A 21802-nucleotide genomic window follows, 5' to 3' on the forward strand; every position below is an offset into this window, starting at 1 on the left:
TCGTTCCTACCCTCACCTATGGTCATGAAGGATGGATCATGACCGAAAGAACGAGATCGCGGGTACAAGCGGCCGAGATGGGTTTTCTCCGCAGGGTGGCTGGTGTCTCCCTTAGGGATAAGGTGAGACGTTCGGTCATCCGGGAGGGACTCAGAGTTGAACCACTCCTCCTTCGCGTCGAAAGGAGCCAGTTGAGGTGGTTCGGGCACCTAGTTAGGATGCCACCTGGGCGCCTCCCTAGGGAGGTGTTCCAGGCACGTCCAGCTGGGAAGAGACCAAGGGGTAGACCTAGAACCAGATGGAGGGATTATATCTCTTCTCTGGCCTGGGAGTGCCTTGGGATCCCCCAGTCAGAGCTGGTTGATGTGGCCAGGGAAAAGAAAGTTTGGGGCTCTCTGCTGGAACTGCTACCTCAGCGACCCGACCACGGATAAGCGGGAGAAGATGGATGGATGGATGGATGGTATTCAAAAGTATTTTATTTTCAAAAATGTTAAAATAACATGAAAGAAATCAAAGTAAAACTTCTAAAAAACATATATTTAAAAAAGTAATGTTAGTCAAGTCAAGTTATCAAGACTGCATTGTTTCATCGAAACAGTGTTAAAATCACAAACTTGCCTTTTAGAGTCACAGTCTTTTAAGAAAATAAAAGTTTTACACAGTGACTGACATTCTGTATGTGGGTTTCACACCTGAGCTGCCGCAGGGGGGGGGCGTTGAAAAGGGGATTAGTATGTCTGGCTCTCGGGGGGATGGTGTGTTAAGAGTCACAGTCTTAAAGAAAATCTGTTCAGAAAAAGTACTTAACCTTCTACCAGTTGTAAAGTTGTCATACACAAAAATACTGTTTTGTTAAGAGCTACCAAAACATAGTAAACATCGCAATTATTCCCAAACAAACTGGGAATGGGGACATCGATAACATATTTTAATGTTTAATTTTCTTCAGGGCCACCGTAGTGCACATTGATGAACACTTTAAAAACAAAAATAATGCTTACAAGTGTAAATGAGCCAGATTTTAGCTTTGAGCTAATTTCCATCTGTATTCCCGTCACATACATTATATAAGAACATGACATTTATATATACAGCAAAAATAAATACATGATATGCAGAAAGAGCATGAGCAGCATACAATCATTTACCACATGGCAGTACAATGTAGCAGCTATGATATATAAAGTGCAAGATAAGATAAAAGCGCTACATAAAGTGCAAGAGGAGATACCCCTGTGTTAAAGTGCATTTATTTAGCGGTGATTACACGTCTGTTTGTTGCTCTACCATTCTTTAAGTTGACCTTTAAAACTATTGAGAGTGGGACAATCCCGTATCTCAGTTGGGGGGCTATTCCACAATGAGCTGCCTTTAATGGAGAGGACATTTTGTCCAAAGGTGGTCCTTCTGTGGTGGACTTCACAGTCTCCTCTGGTTTCTGACCTAGTGCTGCGTCCAGTGTGTTTTCTGTGGATGAATTCCCCTCAGGGGAGGGGGGCCAGCCAATATAAATATATATATATTTTTAAAAACACATACTTTTAGAAAGACTTAAAATTGTCAAAACTCAAGAAATTGTTATTTTCAATGATGGTACAGTGGTGGTATGACTGTGGCTTTCTGTCAAACACCTGGATAGCTCTCTTGAACAGCTGTTCTATGGGTTTCAGGTGTGTGGCACAAGCAAACGACTAGTTTGTAAAACAGTATTCAATGTGGGATAGAATCATACAGTGGAGGTATGACTTTGCAGCATTGACAGTTAAGAAAAAGTCTTGTTGTCTTTGTTTAAAATGTTGCAAGTTGAATTTAATGGGATTGGATACTTTCTTGATATGTTTCTTAAAAGTCAAGTTCGAGTCCAATATGACACTCCCTGTTCAAGATACTTGAACTGGGAGACTAGTTCTATTTCTGCTCCATTTAAAAATACATTGGATCCTTCGATTTTGACATGCATACTGTTTTTGTTGTACTCATACTGTCAATACGTAGATTGTGTTATATAGCTTTAGATAGAATGTTTTTTCTTCCTCTTTGCATAATTTGCATCCGCAATCCTTTGCCAGTAGGTATTTCCATAGTCCTTGCGGTTTTCCAATTCTTCAACTCCTTGTGAGCTACTGTAAGCTATTTGTATTTGCATTTTAGCACAATACTTCCTGCTGTGATTCAGAAAGTATTGTGTTTGGGCTTTTATTGTGAAAGGGAGAACACTACTCAGAGCCAGACATCATTTCATAGAGAAAGTAAGTCTTATAGGGAGCCAATTTAAATGCTAATGTCGTCTTTATTCTACATCCATTACAAATTTGTGCAATCAACTACTTCATTATGATAAGTTGTCTACAGCCACTTTAAATGCAATCAAATGTATATTTCTAAGTGCTTACAACTTAAAACATCTTTACGTACAAATGACTGTATATTGAATATATTTCTGTACCCAGTGTTGAACAGGACCCAAACCTTTGAGAGATGAAAAAAGGACAAATCTGCTTTAATCAACTGCTCATCTGTTCATTTGTTGTGTTAAAATAACATGAAAGAAATCAAAGTAAAGCATCTAAAAACATATATTTAAAAAAGTAATGTTAGTCAAGTCAAGTTATCAAGACTGCATTGTTTCATCGAAACAGTGTTATATGAAGTACTTTGTAAGGAATTCGGTTTCTTTTTAATGGCCTAGGCGGATTTTGGCTTTTTTCTCTTGCCAAGATACTTTTAGACACACTTTGAGGTATGCAAAACCTTAAAACTAGAACACTGATGGCTGGCTTATGCTGCAAACTTCATCAGCTTTTAACAAGAGAGTAAGTATATAAAACGTTATTTTGTATATTTAACACATCAGCAGAAACAGAGAGATGGCAGGAAGGGGGGAGACAGTCTCCCCCACCTTTACAGACACTGTGTTTTAGAGAGAACAAATACAAGTGTAAGGTAACTGTTTTTAAATTCCATCCCCCCTCTGTCTAGTGATAAGATGGCAGGAAGGGGGCGGAGGGGGCAGGGCCAGGCTCTCTCTCACACACACACACACACACACACACACACACACACACACACACACACACACACACACACACACACACACACACACACACACCTTCACAGACACACACACCTTCACAGACGCTGTGTGACCCTGTCCATCCCTTCCACTACAGTACTTCAACATTAGTTAACAGTCTCCCCAAAACTTAAAAACCATTATGAATCATAGTGCTAATACACAATAAATACAATATATACACAGAGGTTGTTTAACACACAACATACAACATTTAATAATTATATGAAGTACTTACCAGAGTTTTTCAGGATCAGATCCAGGTCAGGAAAATGCAGAGAAGAAATGCCAGGGTGGTTCATCATCACCTTTCTTTTGCTGTAGAAACTAGATATCCTTATAAACCCTTAGTCAATGGCTCAAAAAAAATTACAACCATCAGTCTAATCCTTGCAATGTAGACAGAGACTTCCTCATAGCTAGTAAACTAATTAACACAAATCATATTAAAACCGTAATCTAATTTAGATAGGACAATAAAGTTTGTATGGTGACTTTAGTATAGTAAAGAGGGGCACCATTTGCCTGCATCACTGCAGAAGGAAGGAGGCTTTGAGACGAGAGTAGATGTTAGCTTAGATTCCCGTTAGAAAGGGGCTATCTGATGAAGAAGGAAAGTGGTAACATACATCAATACTATTTTTAATTATTATGTTTATGGTGGGCTTTTTTTTAGGGGCTAAAATAAGATTTGATGTAGCCCCGGTCCACAGCAGGGGTTAGGGGAGACCGTCACACACACACACACACACACACACACACACACACACACACACACACACACACACACACACACACACACACACACACACACACACACACACACACACACACACACACACACACACACACACACACACACACACACACACTTGGGGGCGGGCCCACCTGTCACTTTTTATGCATACTAATGTGACTGAAACAGCATTTTATTTGTTTATTTTTTATTATTTTATTTTTTTGACGCCATAAGGCGCTACAGTGGGGGCTTTTTCACACCTGTGAATACACATCACCCCCTCCTATCGACGGATCTCACACCTACTTGGGATATCACACCTACTTGGGATATCACACCTCAACCAAATGGGAGGCGGGACTTAGCTCATTTGCATAATTGGGGGAGGTGTGACCTGTCACCTTTTTATGCATACTAATGAGACGAATGCAGCATGAATATAACTACTGATGTGAGACTGGAATTGCACAGGGGAAAATAACGTATCTATGCCACCATTTTAGATAAGGATTTTGTTAAACTAATGCGTTTGCGCTATGGGCCAACACTATACATTGACGGGGAAGGGGGGTAGCAATAAAGATAACACCATTAAACAGTTACACAACATAACAGAAATAATATCGATAGCAGCGTCCCTAGCAACCAACTTGGTAACAATGAAAACGTTGTATGGACACAATATCCTGAAGTAATCTTCGTAATAACTAGCAAACTAAAGATCATGTACATCCACTGCACACATAATCTGAAATAACAACTCATTTTTCTCGCATCAAATGACATCAAAACGCATTTTAATGGCCAAACTAACCTTAAAATAGGCATTTTCCAGCGAGAATAAAACGAAGTTCAGCCATGCTTTTTTTTCTGCAGGGAGAAATTTGAAGATCACGTGACATAGACGCCAGCCATTGGAATAAATGGTGAAAAAAAACTTAGGGATCCTACAATTTCAGAGGCGTTTTTGTAGAAATACTATGTCCTACGTTGTGGACCAACGTAGTTATTACACGTTTTTTTGTGAGACTGGGTTGGCAATGACTTGCATTGTGTATTATCGTTTTTTAGTAAAATCTTTCATACGTTTTTTGGAGTTTTGGAGTTCCGTGTTGTACTTGCGGTAATGTTGCCTCTGTTAAATGTTAAATTACATAAAAAGGTGTTGTCTAAACATAACATTAAGCACTTTATTTCCCACAGTATTAAATAAGTTATCAGTGAATGTGTTTTTTTATTCAACATGTAATGACTTACGAGGTACATTCTTTTAAAATGAAAAACATTGTTTTATGATGTCCCTCATGCCTGGTACATATCTTTAAAATGTAGCCACCTTCAGTTTGTTGCACGCTTTTTGTTTCCAAGTCCAACCCTCATAAACCATGAATACATAAGCAGGATTATTTTTCTCCAACGTGACAAAGATCCAGATCTGCAGAAAACTTATGTGTTTTAAGTAGTCCTAGAAAGGTGATCTTTAGTTTAACAAATGTGCTCTTTATAAATATCTATAAATCACAACATGGATCAGAGAATGTGAAAATCAATCTTTTCAGGCAAAATTGTGGATGGAAAATGTAGATGAGAGTATAAATTTAGCTTTTTATTTCCTGATTCTAGTTACATGATAGATCCTGGACAGGTCCACTCCAGTACTGATGTTATAACCCATCAGGAACGAGTGATGTACGGTAAATTGCCTTTGCATATTGTGTATACACATTCTGCCACACTCCTAAATATGTCTGGAAATTCCAACAAATGTAAATGTGAGTGTCCTGTGAGCCATATCCATCTGGATGACAGCATTGAAGTGTGTCATGTTTCAGAGAATTGACCAGAGATGGTAAACAGTGACCTTGTTGCTTCCTTTTGCAATTTACGGGTTGTTGTTTTGTGATTTTCCCCATGACAACTTAATGAAAAAACCTCCCTGATTGATTGGAGCAAAATCCAGGCACTTACTTGCGAGCAAGAGCTGTCACCCACTGATAAACTATACCAACCTGACAATTAAATCTGCATGATCGATATGAACCAAGAATTAGGACAACATCTTGCCAAAAAAGCATGCTTTTACACCTTAAAAAACAACAGATCATAATTAGAAAACGATTAAGAATTTATGACTAGCAATGAAATCACTGAGACAGATAAAGGAAGAAGAGAAGGGAGACTCATCTTTCTTGCTGTTTGAGCTGTTTTGCAAGAGAATGAATAGTATAAAGCTCCAATAAAATATGGATAAAAAATAAAATATTTATAATCCAGTGCAGCCAGACTCTTGGGTGAAATATGATTCAAGGAAGGTTTTGGGAGCGCAGGCTGTATTGCTGATGACGTAAAGGCTGCTGGGAGCATTATATTTAACCCTCGTAATGTCCTCCCGATTACTATGCACCTTGTGCCCTCTGGGGTCAAAGATGACCCCATCTTGCTTGTTTGATATTTAACGCATAAAGTATAAAATGTGAATAAATGTTGTGTTACACCTTTAGTTCTACTTCAGTACAACCCATTACCACACATTTCTCCCTCAGTTTTGGAATTTAGTGCTGATAAACCCTTATTTATATGAAATTATACAATTTTCTGATAAAAAAAAAAAAGTGAAACAATGAATTAATTTGACCATATTGTGTTGTGACTATTTGTCTTATCAGAGACTGGTATATGTCAAAGTTTAGTAAGGATGCCCTTTTTGAATAATTTATATATTTTTAATAACAACACATAATCACACCTTGTGCCCTCTGGGGTCATTTTTGACCCCGTCTTGCTTGACTCTTATTTCAAGCATAAAGTATGAAATGTCAATCCATTTTGTGTTACACCTTTAGTTTTGCTTCAGTCCAACTCAATACCATACATTTTTCCCTTTGTTTTTGAATTTAGGGCCAAAATACCTTTTTTATATGAAATTTTACCGTTTTCTGAGTTAAAAACTAAATGAAACTATTTAATAATTTGAACATATCGTATTGTGACTATTTGTCTTATCAGAGGCTGGTATATGTCAAAGTTTAGTAAGGATGCCCTTTTTGAATAATTTATATATTTTTTAATAACAACACATAATCACACCTTGTGCCCTCTGGGGTCATTTTGACCCCGTCTTGCTTGACTCTTATTTCAAGCATAAAGTATGAAATGTCAATCCATTTTGTGTTACACCTTTAGTTTTGCTTCAGTCCAACTCAATACCATACATCTTTCCCTTTGTTTTGGAATTTAGGGCCAAAATACATTTTTTATATGAAATTTTACCGTTTTCTGAGTTAAAAAATAAATGAAACTATTTAATAATTTGAACATATCGTATTGTGACTATTTGTCTTATCAGAGGCTGGTATATGTCAAAGTTTAGTAAGGATGCCCTTTTTGAATAATTTATATATTTTTAATGACAACACATTATCACACCTTGTGCCCTTTGGGGTCCTTTTTGACCCCGTCTTGCTTGACTCTTATTTCAAGCATAAAGTATGAAATGTCAATCCATTTTGTGTTACACCTTTAGTTTTGCTTCAGTCCAACTCAATACCATACATTTTTCCCTTTGTTTTGGAATTTAGGGCCAAAAGATCTTTTTTATATGAAATGTTACCATTTTCTGAGTTAAAATATAAATTAAATTATTTAATAATTTGAACATATCGTATTGTGACTATTTGTCTTATCAGAGACTGGTATATGTCAAAGTTTAGTAAGGATGCCCTTTTTGAATAATTTATATATTTTGTAATGACAACACATAATCACACCTTGTGCCCTCTGGGGTCATTTTGACCCTGTCTTGCTTGACTCTTATTTCAAGAATTTAAAGTGGAAACTTCACGCATTTCTGATTCCAGGATGGGTTGATCTCAGACCACAGGACAAAGGAATTGTATGCAGACACGTCGAGAATGTTGAAGAAGACAACTAGGGGCCAACGGGCTGTCATTCTTTTGCACGTGTACACACTGGTAACCTTGTCAAGGTTATCGACACCTCCTTTGTTGTGATTGTAATCTTCGATGATTTTGGGCTTTTTGTCATCCCTGTCGCTCACAGCTATATCCCGATGCAGAGTGCTCATCAGATGAACATTTCTCTGTTTTTTGGGGAGATAGGACACCAGAGCATGGGTCTCGGTGAAAGCAAACTTCGATGAGAAACGAGCCCTGTCGGCTTTTGACACCAGTGCAGGGGGAAGCTCAGGTTTATTTCTCCTTACTGTTCCCACCATGGACAGCTTTCTTTTCAGCAGCGCCAGGCCAAGGGCATGTGAAGTAAAGAAGTTGTCACAGGTTATCGTTTTTCCCTGGAGGCCTTCTGTCATGTCAAGGACAACTCGCATGCCCTGATTTTTTTCTGACGTCTCACCAGCAGGTTTGCCAGTGTATATCTGCATATTCCATGCGTAGCTTGACCTGGCATCGCATGCTGCCCATATTTGTATCCCATATTTCCCTGGTTTGCTTGGGATATACTGTTTGAATGGACAGCGACCTCTGAATGGGACCAGGCGCTCATCGACAGTCACATTAGTGCCTGGATTGTACATCATTGGCAGGAGAGACACCCACGTGTCCCCAACGTCTCGAATTGGAGCAAGTTTGGAGCAAGCTTGCCCGGCGATCTTTTCTTGTGTCTTTGTCATCAAATCTTATGACTCTGGAGATTTTATGAAACATTTTAAGTGTCATGGTAGCACGGAAAATTGCCCTAGCAGACTCTGCATTCCATAGACTTGCTGTAGCCTCTTTGCTGGATCGGTACACTCCAGCTAGAACCAACAAACCCACGTATGCCTGCAGGTCCATTTGATCCATCTTTCTCCATTTTTTCCCATAAACACGCTGCCCCTCCTTGTTAGTCATGTTCAGCACTGACTCTTCGATGGCCTTGGGCAGAAACAGATAAAAAGCGGACTTTATGTCCTCAATACGAGACCTTGCATACATGGTTGGAACCTGGCGACTTGTCTCTCTCTCTGCTTTCTCTACTGTTACCATGCGACGTCCGTCAATGGGAGGGATGGAAGACCAGATCATTTTTTCATTCTTAGATTGGAAATATTCTTCCATCTCAGCTGGGTCCTCTTCCTCAGATTCTTCCTCATCAGTGGATTCTTCCACTTCCTCAAAATAAGTGCGGTCCTCCACTTCTGAAACTTCTTCCATTTCTGATTCTACCTCTTCATATTCATTTTCCTCCATTGAAAAACCTTCTTCCATTTCAGAAGTGGGCGATGTGGGGGCTTCTTCAGAGGAAGAATTTGGTCTGTAACTTACATCGATCACCTCTTCATGAGTTTCCTCCTCTTCTGACCCTGAATCCTCCTCATCGGTTGATTTTTCCTCCATAACACGGTTAAAGATTAGCTCATGAACCTCCTCCACAGTCAAATGTTTCTGCATCCTCATTTTGCTGCCTGTCTCTCTCAGAATAAAATGTGAAACGCCCCAACATTTGTGAGAAAAGGCCCGTTTGTTTTTGACTTGACAATTGATTGATCCAATACATCAAAGAATACATTGTGTGTGTGTGTGTGTGTGTGTGTGTGTGTGTGTGTGTGTGTGTGTGTGTGTGTGTGTGTGTGTGTGTGTGTGTGTGTGTGTGTGTGTGTGTGTGTGTGTGTGTGTGTGTGTGTGTGTGTGTGTGTGTGTGTGTGTGTGTGTGTGTGTGTGTGTGTGTGTGTGTGTGTGTGTGTGTGTGTGTGTGTGTGTGTGTGTGTGTGTGTGTGTGTGTGTGTGTGTGTGTGTGTGTGTGTGTGTGTGTGTGTGTGTCGTAAGGAGGGAGGGACTAAAAGTTGAAATGCCCCAGCAACCGTGAGAAAAGGCCTGTTTGTTTTTCGTTTATCTTTTTTGTTTATGATTTTTGTTGATCTAAAAATCGCTTGATCCTATACATCAAAAGTGTGTGTGTGTGTGTGTGTGTGTGTGTGTGTGTGTGTGTGTGTGTGTGTGTGTGTGTGTGTGTGTGTGTGTGTGTGTGTGTGTGTGTGTGTGTGTGTGTGTGTGTGTGTGTGTGTGTGTGTGTGTGTGTGTGTGTGTGTGTGTGTGTGTGTGTGTGTGTGTGTGTGTGTGTGTGTGTGTGTGTGTGTGTGTGTGCGCGCTCCGAGGAGCAGGCAGGGGGTTGTTGCAGCATTATGCTGAAAAAAGGTGCCCCATTGCTCCACTTTGTCCTGCGGGGTCATTTTTGACCCCAGAGGGCTCAAGGTGTTATAAAATACAATAAAACACCCATAATTCAATGAAATTACTTCAAATGTATTTTACTCGTTAAGAGCATAGTAATCTTCAGACCATTTGATGAATTAAAAACCTATTTTTGACAGCAGATAATAGATTTCCTTTTGGGGTCAAAAATGACCCCAGGACAACAGGAGGGTTAAACATCAAGAATGGAAAAAATTAGTTTGTGAGGGTGAACCCAAGACACATTTTTCCACTTTACTGATCAACCGGTAACTTAAAGCAGCTTTAATCAATATTTTTGTTGTAATAATGCACCACGTTTTTCTTATGTTTAAGAGGTTGGATGTAGTGATAAACCCACCAAAAATGATAATGCGAAAACATGGATACTACAGATACCTTCGTATCATTTAGAGATTGATGCAAAAAAAGACACTGTTTTCTGTGATTAAATAATAAACAGTGGACAGCAACATGACACAGCATAAACCACTTTTAATAAAAAAAGAATCAGTGATTCTGGCCCTGTACTACTTGATATCATGTCAAAATCATATTTTTCAATATTGCCTTTTCTTATTTCCACGTTGGGAACTGAAAACAGATATGAATATGCAGTTGGTCTAAAATGTTACAGCCACCTTGCATATTGTTCAAACTATAAACCAGCCCAAAAAGTGAAATACCAACATAGACCAGCATGTAATAGACATATGACAGGCCATATTTTTCAGGTCTGGCGTTGTGAATTGGCTAAATTAAAGGCTTCGATGGTTGCAGGCACTAAAAACAACGTATAGAAGACTATAGCAAAATCTGCTCTGCAGGTTACAAAAAAGAGGTAAACATTATTATTCAATGCTCTTTTTATTGGGCATCCAACTTGGATTAAGGTACCCATTTTCAGTTGATACATTGAGTGTATAAACTCTTCAAGTAACAGTCCTGAAATACCATTGGCAGCTGAACAGATTAGAATGTAAATAACAACCAAAAGGGTTCATCGTACGCTTTGCCCCTCTCCATTCTGGGTCACCACTCTACCACTGCTGTGGGTCAGGCTCTGTGGTCCGGTTTAATTTCACTGTTCTGAGTCATGCTTTTAGCCGGGAGTCCAGGTAACATAATTTATCCAGCAGCTGATTAGAGGTCATGTTTACCAGCAACAGCGACGTGTCTGTGTCATTACCGGAGACAAATCAGCCTCCGAGTCACTCTCGAGTCACAAACCAGGCAAACAGATTTAATGAGGGATCATTTGAAATGTACCATTTGCGACCGACTGTCTGATAACTGACTGGACGGGAGAAGCAAGGCTGTGGAGAAAAGTTATTTAGGAGGGTTAATTGATATATTGTTTTTGACTGATTTAACAGAACAGATTGTTTTGTGTATGTAGCTTTAAGTGTTTGATAAGAGCTCTACTATTTTAGGTTTTATAGTATTGGGGTTCAGTATTTTTTCCAATAGCACTTCAACATGCGAGGCTGGGGATTAAATTACCAACATAACGTTGGCGAACCATCGCTCTACCTCCTCCTCCACCCAATTACTTGAATCTTTTTTTTTCCATATCAAATTGAATGATGCAGTCTGAGGTTGTTTTTGAATTGGGCTTTGATCTTGTTTCTGAAAATTCAGGCAATTTGTCATCAAGAAATTGACTGGTTCCGAAAGAAGTCTTCTGGGCCATACTAATTGCATGTTTAAACTCGCCCGATTTCATTTTTCATTTCAAACCTTTATTTAACCAGATTGGTCCCATCGAGATCATAGATCTCTTTTTCAAGGGAGACCTGCAGCATATAGGTTCCACTAAAACCGCTGTGTACCAGAACTTCATGGATTAGTTTGCTGCCACTTCATTTTTGGAAAACCTTTCATTGCGTTTAAGGGGATTAGGGATCGGCAGGCCCTTAGAACGCTTGTGTATAAATAAGTATTTGTGTCAGCACGTATCAAGTCCAGCACAAGCATACATACTCAATAATACCTGCGCAAAAGATCCAAGCAAGTAGTTTCCAGGCAAGACCGGTTGCTTTGTTTTGTCTTAATCCAACTTAAAGTACCTAAGGAGTGTACTGTCCTAATGCTCATCGCCAAAGCATGCAAATGATTGTCAAGATGTCGATGAGAGGAGGAGAAAGCACAAAAAGCTGCCGGTATTATACATTTAGTATGCACAAGAAGTTCCTCAATTTGTCTGGGGAGTCTTTGCTTTTTGAGAGAAGATTAAGGGAAGTGGACAACTTTTTCAGTATTTTGGGAACCTCGGGATGAACTTTGGGAGCTGTTTTGAAGACTTTGTATATATTACCCCTAAACCATCTTAGGTGAAATCCAATCACTACTCAAAAAGAAGAGAGGCCCTTAAGAGCTTGAGTCCAAAAAGTTTGAGAAAGTGTGAAGCAGACACCTGGTCCTCTACAGCACATGTCCAATGTTAGAGATCGATAAATAATAATGGGGACGACTTAATGCAACTCACATTTGGCAAGGTCTTTGTTGTATATATAAGACTATGGACTACGACATTTAGGTTGACTGTTTATTGAACACGTTGTTGCATACGCTCCCATGACAACACCACAACAAAACAACTGTATCCGGTTCACACATCCCAAAACTCCCGGTGCCATCTTAAAGGCACCTGATGTGACACATACGTAACATTTACCCCCCCCCCCCCCACAAGGAACCCAATTAACTTTTAGCTATCTACTCTAGATGAACTGGGTAGACTGCCAGTCACCAGCATAGCCATGTGGATTATTCTGCCACGCAACAGACTATGCTCTGAACATTACACCTGAGAGTCACAAGCTCACAATATAGTCTTCCAAGTATCTTGGTCTGACCGGGACACGGGCCGGATGAGCTTCAAGGCGAACCACTGGCTCAACCGGCTCAGGTGGGAACCCGGCTGGACCCTGCAACTGCTCATCAGGAAAAACAAAGTCCCCGTCCTCCCTGGGCCCTGGGTCCACGATGGGCGGCGGTGCCACCTTCCGAAGCCGGCTTGCATGCCACCGTGATCCATCGGCCAGACGAAAGGTGGCTGACCCCATTTGAGCGGTGACTTTTATCGGCGCCGTCCAGAAGGATAGCAGCTTGTGGTTACGGTAAGGACGGTGAATCCTGACCCAGTCCCCCACTGTGAAGGGAGGCGCTCTCACCCTCCGTCTCTTGTCGAACCGCTGCTTCATGCGACGCTGAGCCTCTGCGACCCTGGCGCTCTGGCAGGGTGCGGCTGTTGGCGTGACGACCGCCGGGGCCCGTAGCCGATCCAAAGGGAGCTGCAGCTCACGGCCCATCATCAAGAGGGCTGGGGAGCTGCCGGTAGTTGAATGCGGCGTCGCCCGGTAGTGAAGCAAGGTGTGTAGCAGCGCGGCTGAGAGCAGAAGACCATCTGCCAGGTGTGCTCTGATCCCGTTCTTTAGGATTTGGTTGAACCTTTCCACCCCCCCATTTGCTTGTGGGTGGTAGAAAGCTGTACAGATGTGTTTAATCCCCCTCCCTTCAACAAAGGTGGCAAACTCAGAGGAGACAAACTGTGGGCCGTTATCCGTAGTGATGGCGTTAGGACTGCCCCACCGAGCAAACGGAGAGGAGAGGAAGTCTGTGACCACCCGAGCCGTCACGGACCCTGTGGCGACCACCTCTGGCCATTTCGAATGGAGGTCGTAGGCCACCAGGAGGAAGCGTTGGTGGTGCGGGACGCCATGCAGCTCCACACAGATGTCCAGCTGCATGTGCTCCCAAGTCGCGCGCGGCCACTGCAAGGGCTGCAGGGGCGGTGGGGGTGGCGGGCCAGTTTTGCCACTGACCAGGCAGGCAGGCCGTGCACTCCTTCACCATTGTCTCTATATCTCGATCTATGCCCGGCCACCACACCAAATCCCTGCAGCGCTGTTTCACCTTCACAATACCCAGGTGGCCCTCGTGCGCCATAGAAAATATGCGTGCGGAGGCCCCGGGTCACGCAGACACCGTTCCAGCAGGTCAGCTCGTCCTTCACCCGATGAAAAGACGCCAGCTCCTCCAGGAACTTCGCAGGCCATCCCTCCCGGATGTAAGTGCGGAGCCCGGAGAACGTGGGGTCCTCCTCCGACGCGAGCCGAAGGTCCTCTATGGAAACCGCGGCCTGAAGCGGGGCGTGGAGCATGAGTATGAGCTCTGACTCTGTTGCGTCCGGGCCCGCGCAGGGCGCTGGGGTGGGGGTGGTGCGGGAGAGCAGGTCAGCCACCACATTCTCCCTTCCGGGAGTAAACACTGTAGTGAAGTCATACGGCAGGAGTCTCTCTGACCAGCGGTAGATCCTCAGCGGTTTGTGTCCCGACCCCGATGTAGCAAGCAGGGCTGTGAGAGCCTGATGGTCAGTACGCAAAGTAAAATGCCGCCCATACACGTACATGTGTCATGCACCACTCGCACGCCCAGACGCAGGCCAGCGCCTCCCGCTCCCCCACTTAGTATTTCTGTTCGGCCGAGTTGAGGGACCGAAAGGCGAACGCCACCGGGCGTTCTGTGCCCCCCTGGACCTGGGACAGCACCGCCCCTATTGCCGTATTGGATGCGTCACAGGTCACGAACGTGGGGCTCGCCAGGTCACAGAATGCGAGCACCGGCGTTGAGGTGAGCTGCGTCTTGAGCTGGCGAATAGCGGCAGATCAGGCCGGGGTCCACTCCCAGACCGCGTCCTGTTTCAGGAGTTCACGTAGTGGGGAGGTGGTTGAGGAGTACTGAGGAAGGAAGCGCAGGTAGTATGCCGTCATCCCCAGAAACGAATAGATCTGAGCCGGACAGGACGGCTCAGGCAGGCGCAGCACCGCCTCTACGTTGGAGTGTAGCGGGCTGAGGCCGTCGGCAGTCAGGCGGAACCCTACAAACTCGATGACTGGAATGGCGAAGGTGCACTTTTCCCCATTGAGTGTGAGGTTGTGACTGGCGAGGACGTCCAGCACCCTCGCCAGGCAGGTGTAGCACCATGAACCACTATGTCGTCCAGGAAGACGACCACGCCCGGGATGCCGGCGAAGATGGTGGACATGATTTTTTGAAAACAGCTAGGGGCCAAGCTGAGGCCAAAAGGCATGCGGTTGTAGCGAAACACTCCGACATGAGTCACGAAAGCTGTAAGGCTGCGGCTGTCAGGGTGCAGCGGAACCTGCAGGTAGCCTTGACGAAGGTCTAGTTTCGTGAACATGGAAGAGCCGTAGAATTGTGCGGCAAGCTCCTCCACTGTGGGCAGCGGATACCTGTCAGGTATCATGGCCTTGTTCACCGGCCTGAGGTCGATGCACGGGCGCAGGCCCCCTGACTTCTTCTTCACCACCACCAGGTTTGACATCCACGGGGAATCATCAATGCCTTCGATGATGCCCGCGTCCAAGAGTTTTTGCAGCTCGGCGGTGACGTCGTCGCCAGGGCGAGAGGCAGGCGGCTTATGGGCTGAATCACGGGGTGTACCTCAGGCTTGAGGAGGGGCTGGTGTTCAAAGGCGGTGAGGCAGCCCAAACCACTGAACAGGTCAGGCCAGCGCTGATGCCACGGCGAGCCAACAGACAAGATAGCGGCCCCGGAATTGTCCACAAGGGTGAAACCCAACTCACAAAACAAATCAAAACCCATGAGGTTGGCCCCCTGGTGAGACACTTGAAAGGTGAATGCGGGGAGAGCCTTAGTCCCGTAACGCACAGCAAAGGTGATTGTGCCCCCCATTCCAATTTTAGAGTGTCCATACCCGTACAGATCCTTGGCGTCGGCGGTGAGTGTTCGGAGCGGAAAGAGACGCCGGACCGTGGAAACATTCAGGAGCGACTTGGAGGCCCCCGTATCCAGCAGCAGCGGGAGAAAGACCCCATCCAGCTCCACCGTGCAGCACTTTAGCGGTTGGGAGATGGCGCCCACTGAGTGGATGGTCGTCGGTGCGTGTGGCGGAACAGGTTTGGTTCCAGGATAAGAGAACAGGCTTGTTTGAGATGAGCGAGACCGACGCAGTCCAGCTCTGCTCTTAAAAATTGCTTTTTTTTAAGGTCATACGTCAAACGCGTCATATTACATCACAAAGGGTAAACATCTCCGCTCTCTGACCGCGGGTATAGTTAGTAGTTGCGTTGAGTTGAGCGGTTGTGTTTTAGTGAGCTGGTATTTTTCGGCAGTTTTACATTGTATTTCACCATTTGTAATCATGGTGCAGTATTTTGTTTGTGCAGGTTGCACAAATACCAGCCTGTCAGGACATCGAGTCCACAGTTTCCCTCACGGGAAAAGGACTGGAGCTAGCGTTCGTTCCTGGGTGCGTTGTGCATCCACCTCCCTACAGCAAATACTCTCCACAGCTTTATCAGGAAACCGTATTACATCCCTCTCCCCCCCCCCCCCCCCCCCCCTTGCTCTCTCTCTCTCTCCCCTCCGGTACACGGCACCGTAAGCCGTAGTGTGGAGTTGCATTAGGTAACACTGTGGTGGCTGTACTGCTCCAGCCGTCTCCTTTGTGTTTGTTTGTTTCCCCCTGTCTGTGTTGTTTGTGTGTGCGTGGTGATTGTCACTCCTGGCTCCCGGCTCAACCTCCACTCACCTGCTGCATCAGCTGTGCACCCTCCCCAACTACACACCTGCTTTCCATCAAGCCATTTACAACGGCATATCAACGGAGGCTCCACAACCTTTCTCCGCCAGATCGTCAAGTATCAGCCGTATCTCGCGTCTCCCCTCCGGTACACAGCACCATAGTGTGGAGTTGCATTAGGTAACGCGAGATACGGCTGATACTTGCGCATTAGTTTCTGTTATGGATCAGTATCAACAGTCCTGTCAGTAACGTTACTATATTATCAATGCTACTTTAGTTATAGCCTGATATATGATAGCTCACTTCACAATGTTGTGATGTGACGTTAGCTAACATTCTGTAGCTAACGCCAGTCACTCACCAAGATAGCTGCCCAGTTCTCCACTGGTTCTCCTCACACCACAGCTCAATTTCTCTCCGATGGCCGTTATTTCTTCTAATCCTTGGCTGCTCCTGGTCTCTTGGACGCCTAGCAGGCTCATAATTATAAGGTTGTGGTCCGTCATATGCATTCGAATATTCATATTCAACTTCTTCTGTGTCTTCTGTGTCGAAACTAGCATTGGGATCCATGTTTATTAATACGTTACACCGGCCGCTCTCCCCTTTGTTTCCCCCATGTTACGTCACACGCGGGAGGTCACGTGCCGAGGCTTTTTTATGCGGAAGTGAAAATGTCTTACGAAAACGACGCCAGATGTCACTGTAGTGTATATTTCTGTATATTTTTGGGAAAATCTAGTGTATTCATCATTTTCGTACACATTTATTCACAGGTGTCTTTTACCTGGAAGTTGCTCTTTAAATATTGAAGTTAAAAGCATCAATCTGTTGCACTTCGAGAGCAACATTAAGAGATCTATGGATACATCGCTCAACATCCATATGAAACACAACTGTAATCAGATGTTCTTTTTCTTTATGGATATTTTACAAATCACTCCCCTTTCAAACTGTATTCTTGTTTTACTGCCATATTGTATTTCATAACTGTTTTTCATTTATTCTCTTGTTTTTTTTATAACGATAATGATCATATGAAGGTGTGCCGCGGAAATAATGTTTTGAATAATTTGTGACCAAACCGTTTGAGACCCACTGAGATAACTTAGGCTAAAGTTAACTATCTAAACACGCAGAGAGTCCTTTAGCTCACCTGAGTCTCTCAGTCTGAGAGGAGAGGACTCTCCTCCAGCTTGTTGTGGAACAAACAGCTCCTTATGTCCGTTAGTGCAGCTAGCTAACCAGATGCTAACAACACGGTCCCTGCTGCTGGCACCGGTCCTTCTCTCTCTCTTCATGCATTTAAAAGATTTGCAAACTCACAAATACATTTGCAAATGTAAAGCGGATCTGCAAATACGCTAAATATTTTCACAAATAAAAAAAAGATCTGTGAATATCTCTTTAACATTTACAACTTTCGATCAGGCATTTGTGAATCCATTTTGTATTTGTCGACCAAAAATGCGCTTGCGGATCTCAAATCTCTGCTCATGGATCTCACATTTCTGCTTGTGGATCGTCTTTTTACACACGGAAATTTGAGACATATTTTCCGCCGGTCTCGGCTAAAATCTACTCGTGTCACTTGATGGCCTGCTGATGACGACATTTCCGCATGATTTCAAAGTAAGCATGATGGTTTGTTTAATGCTCTGTTTTTTTATTATAATGAACAGCGGAACATTATATGCATTCTTTATCACCATCATCATCATGTTATAGGGATACAGTTAGTTTGTGTTCAATAAGCATATATAGAGCACATGCATAGATGTTGAAGTACAGGCTATACGCCACTTTCCGGTCCCGGGGGGAGCAGCAGTCAGCGAAGCAGCCCAGAGATAACTCTTTCTTCATTGTTTTTTGTGTATTCAGTCAAGCGGGTCAAAGTTACAAAGCACTTCACATCTTATTAATCGGCCTAATTTTACCTTACCAGTGCAGTAATAAAGTAATCTGTAGAAAAGCACCGTATTTAGGTTAGCCTTCATAGTAAGGCTACATTAAATGTTATAATATTCATTGTGTCCTTTCTACTGTATGCATATACTGTATTCCTGTCTATTGCTTTCATTTGTATTTAATGTTATTATGTTTATACTTGTTTCCACACATTTCACAATTAGGGATGAATTAAGTATCTATCTATCTGTCTATCTATCTATATACTACCTACCTACCTACCTACCTTAGGTAATACATCTGGAATTAATAAACGTGGAAATACAAAAGTACCCTGAAATAAATATTATTATATACATTAAAAAAAATGGGGTTTCAATGTGTATAGTGTTATGCATTTAAAAAAGACACACGTTGTCTTAAACTTGAGTACTTTACTTGAAATGCTCTTTCAGATCAAATACATACGCTAACTGCACACATGCTTTGAACTTTAGACTGGTGCACCCACTATTGATGTCCCACAGGTCCCAACCGTGCATCAACAAATAACCTCCCTCTGGCAAACGTATACTGCAACAAATGAGATTACATATCTTCGAACTATACATTGTACTACACAATAAGTAGTCTTCACAGAGTTTTTTGCCGGTTTACCTTTGGATTTGTTGTTTTGTAAGGAATGACTTAACTAATTTGTCCTAACTTGTCATCATGGGCAACTTAAAACATGCATCATTCCACTGCAGGAACTGCTAAGGCATCATGTCTTGGAGAGGCTTTACACACGACTTCAACAGGCTCTCCAACAAAAGCCATTCGACATTGACTTGTTGGAATTCTTATGCACCCAGGAAATGGTGTTCATCAGCACAATAACATCACAAATGGAAATTCCCCAGGAAATCACAGATGTGTTAGCTGAGCTGCTTGTTATGGAGCTACAGGCAAAGCCAACAACAGCCAATCACAGCTTTAACCCAACAGAGTGAGAAGAGAATGTAGTCGGACGCCCCAGACTTGAAATGTCTGAGCACTACCTAGTTTATCTGCTTGAAATGGGCATTCCTGCAACGGTAACTGCAAATTTGTTAGGTGTGTCAAGAGCAACACTGTACAGACGGATGAATGAAGTAAACATTTTCTGTTAGGAGACTGTACAGCACATATACAAACCATGAGCTTGACTAAATGGTGTCAACCATCAAGACAACAATGCCTAATTCTGGATACCACTTGGGGAAAGGGGCTCTTCTCACACAAGGACAGAGTACAGTGGGATCGGGTCAGGGCATCAATGCACCATGTAAACACTCTTGGTGTTTTGTCAAGACTAACACGTTTGGGTTGTGTGGTAAGACGCACATATTCTGTACCGTGTCCCAAATATCTGGTGCACATAGATACCAACCATAAACTTATCCGGTAAATTCGAAGAGATTATTTATCGAAATTCAAATTTGTGTTTATTTGCCATTGCTATGGTCAGGATACGTTTTTGTAAGTAATATTGGGATTTATTTAAACATATGCATATGTTTCAATTGTTTTTTTCTTTTTACAGTTACAACATTGTCATGTTTGGAGGCATTGATAGCTTCTCCAGAAAAGTGTGTTACAAAATCCATAGACACACAGCACACATACACCATCATCATCGGCGGTCACTCGTAGTCGAGTATGACTGTCCTCCTTCTTGGTATTTGTGGGTCTTCAGGTGGGCATAGAGGCCGATTCTGGACCCGATTATTCTTGTGCAGTGTGGACAGGGGAATGTAGTGGTGGAGGGTTTGGGTTGGACCTGTTTGGTGGTTGCTCTCTCCTTCCTGAGTCTGCGCTTGTCTTGTGCAGCATGGCAGAGGTCATCATTATATAGGGCAGCACCCTCACGGACAAGGTTTCTCCAGGTCGCCCTGTCTGTTGCCAAGTCTTCCCAAGCTTTTAGGTCAATATGGCACTTCTTTAGGTTTGTTTTTCAGAGGGATCTCTGATGGTATGCCTCAAGTGCCTTTAAGTGCCTGCTGTAGGTGGTCCAGGCCTCTGATCCATACAGAAGAGTGGGGAGCACCACAGCTTTATAGACCAAGATGTTGGTCTTTGCTTGGAGGTCACGGTTCTCAAAGACTCTCTTCCTTAGCCTTGAGAAAGCCCCACTGACACAGCTGAGGCGATGGTGTATTTCATCATCAATAACAACTTTTGATGATAGGAGGCTGGCAAGGTATGGGAAGTAGTCCACATTTTCCAGTCTGATGTTGTCAATGGAGATGTTTGGGGGTAGGACAGGCGTACTGCTGTTTGGTGGTGGTTGGTGGAGGATTTGGGTCTTTTTTATGTTGATGGCTAGACCAAGCTGTTTGTATGCTTTCGCAAAGGCTGATAGGATACCCTGTAGGTCCTCTTCCGAGAGGGCTACAAAGGCGTTGTCGTCCGCATACTGCAGCTCCATGATCGATAAGCTGGTGGTTTGACCTTTAGCCCTGAAACGGTTGATGTTGAGGAGTTGGCCGTCAGTTCTGTACATGATGTTGACTCCCTGGGCCAGATGCTTGCTTGTGAGATGTAGGATAGCAGCAACAAAGATGGAGAATAGCGTTGGAGCGATGACACATCCCTGTTTGACTCCTGTTTCGACCCGGAAGGTTTCAGTTTCGTCTCCACTGCCACTGAGTATCGTGGCTGACATATTGCCATGCAGCAGTCTCAGTACCCGGACGTATTTTTCTGGGCAGCCAATCTTTGCCAGTACCAGCCAGAGGTCCTGACGGTTCACTGAGCCGAAGGCTTTGGTGAGGTCTATGAAGGCCATGTATAATGGTTGATTTTGTTCCCAGCATTTTTCTTGCAGTTGGCGAGTAGTGAAAATCATGTCTGTAGTGCCTCTGTTTGGGCGAAATCCACTCTGAGACTCAGGAAGGATGCTTTCTGACAGGGGGGTGAGTCTATTGGCCAACACCCGAGCTAGGGCTTTCCCTATGGTGGACAAGAGAGAAATGCCACGGTAATTTCCGCAGTCTGCCCTGTCTGCCTTCTTAAATATGGAGACAATTAAGGCATCCCTAAGCTGAGCAGGGATTTCCTCTTCTTCCCATATTTTGAGAAGCAGGGCATGGATGTAATTAAGAAGATCGGGTCCGCCTTTCTTCAGGACTTCTGCTGGGATGCCGACGGGCCCAGCAGCCTTGTTGTTTTTCATATTCTTAATGGCATCCAGCACCTCACCCAGGCTGGGTGGTTCTCCCATGCTTTCAACTATGGGCTGTTGAGGGAGTTGGTCAAGAGCCTCCATCTCAGGAATGGTGTCCCTGTTTAAGAGG

The sequence above is a fragment of the Notothenia rossii genome (genome assembly GCF_949606895.1).
Source record: "Notothenia rossii genome assembly, chromosome: 11".
Taxonomy (NCBI): domain Eukaryota; kingdom Metazoa; phylum Chordata; class Actinopteri; order Perciformes; family Nototheniidae; genus Notothenia; species Notothenia rossii.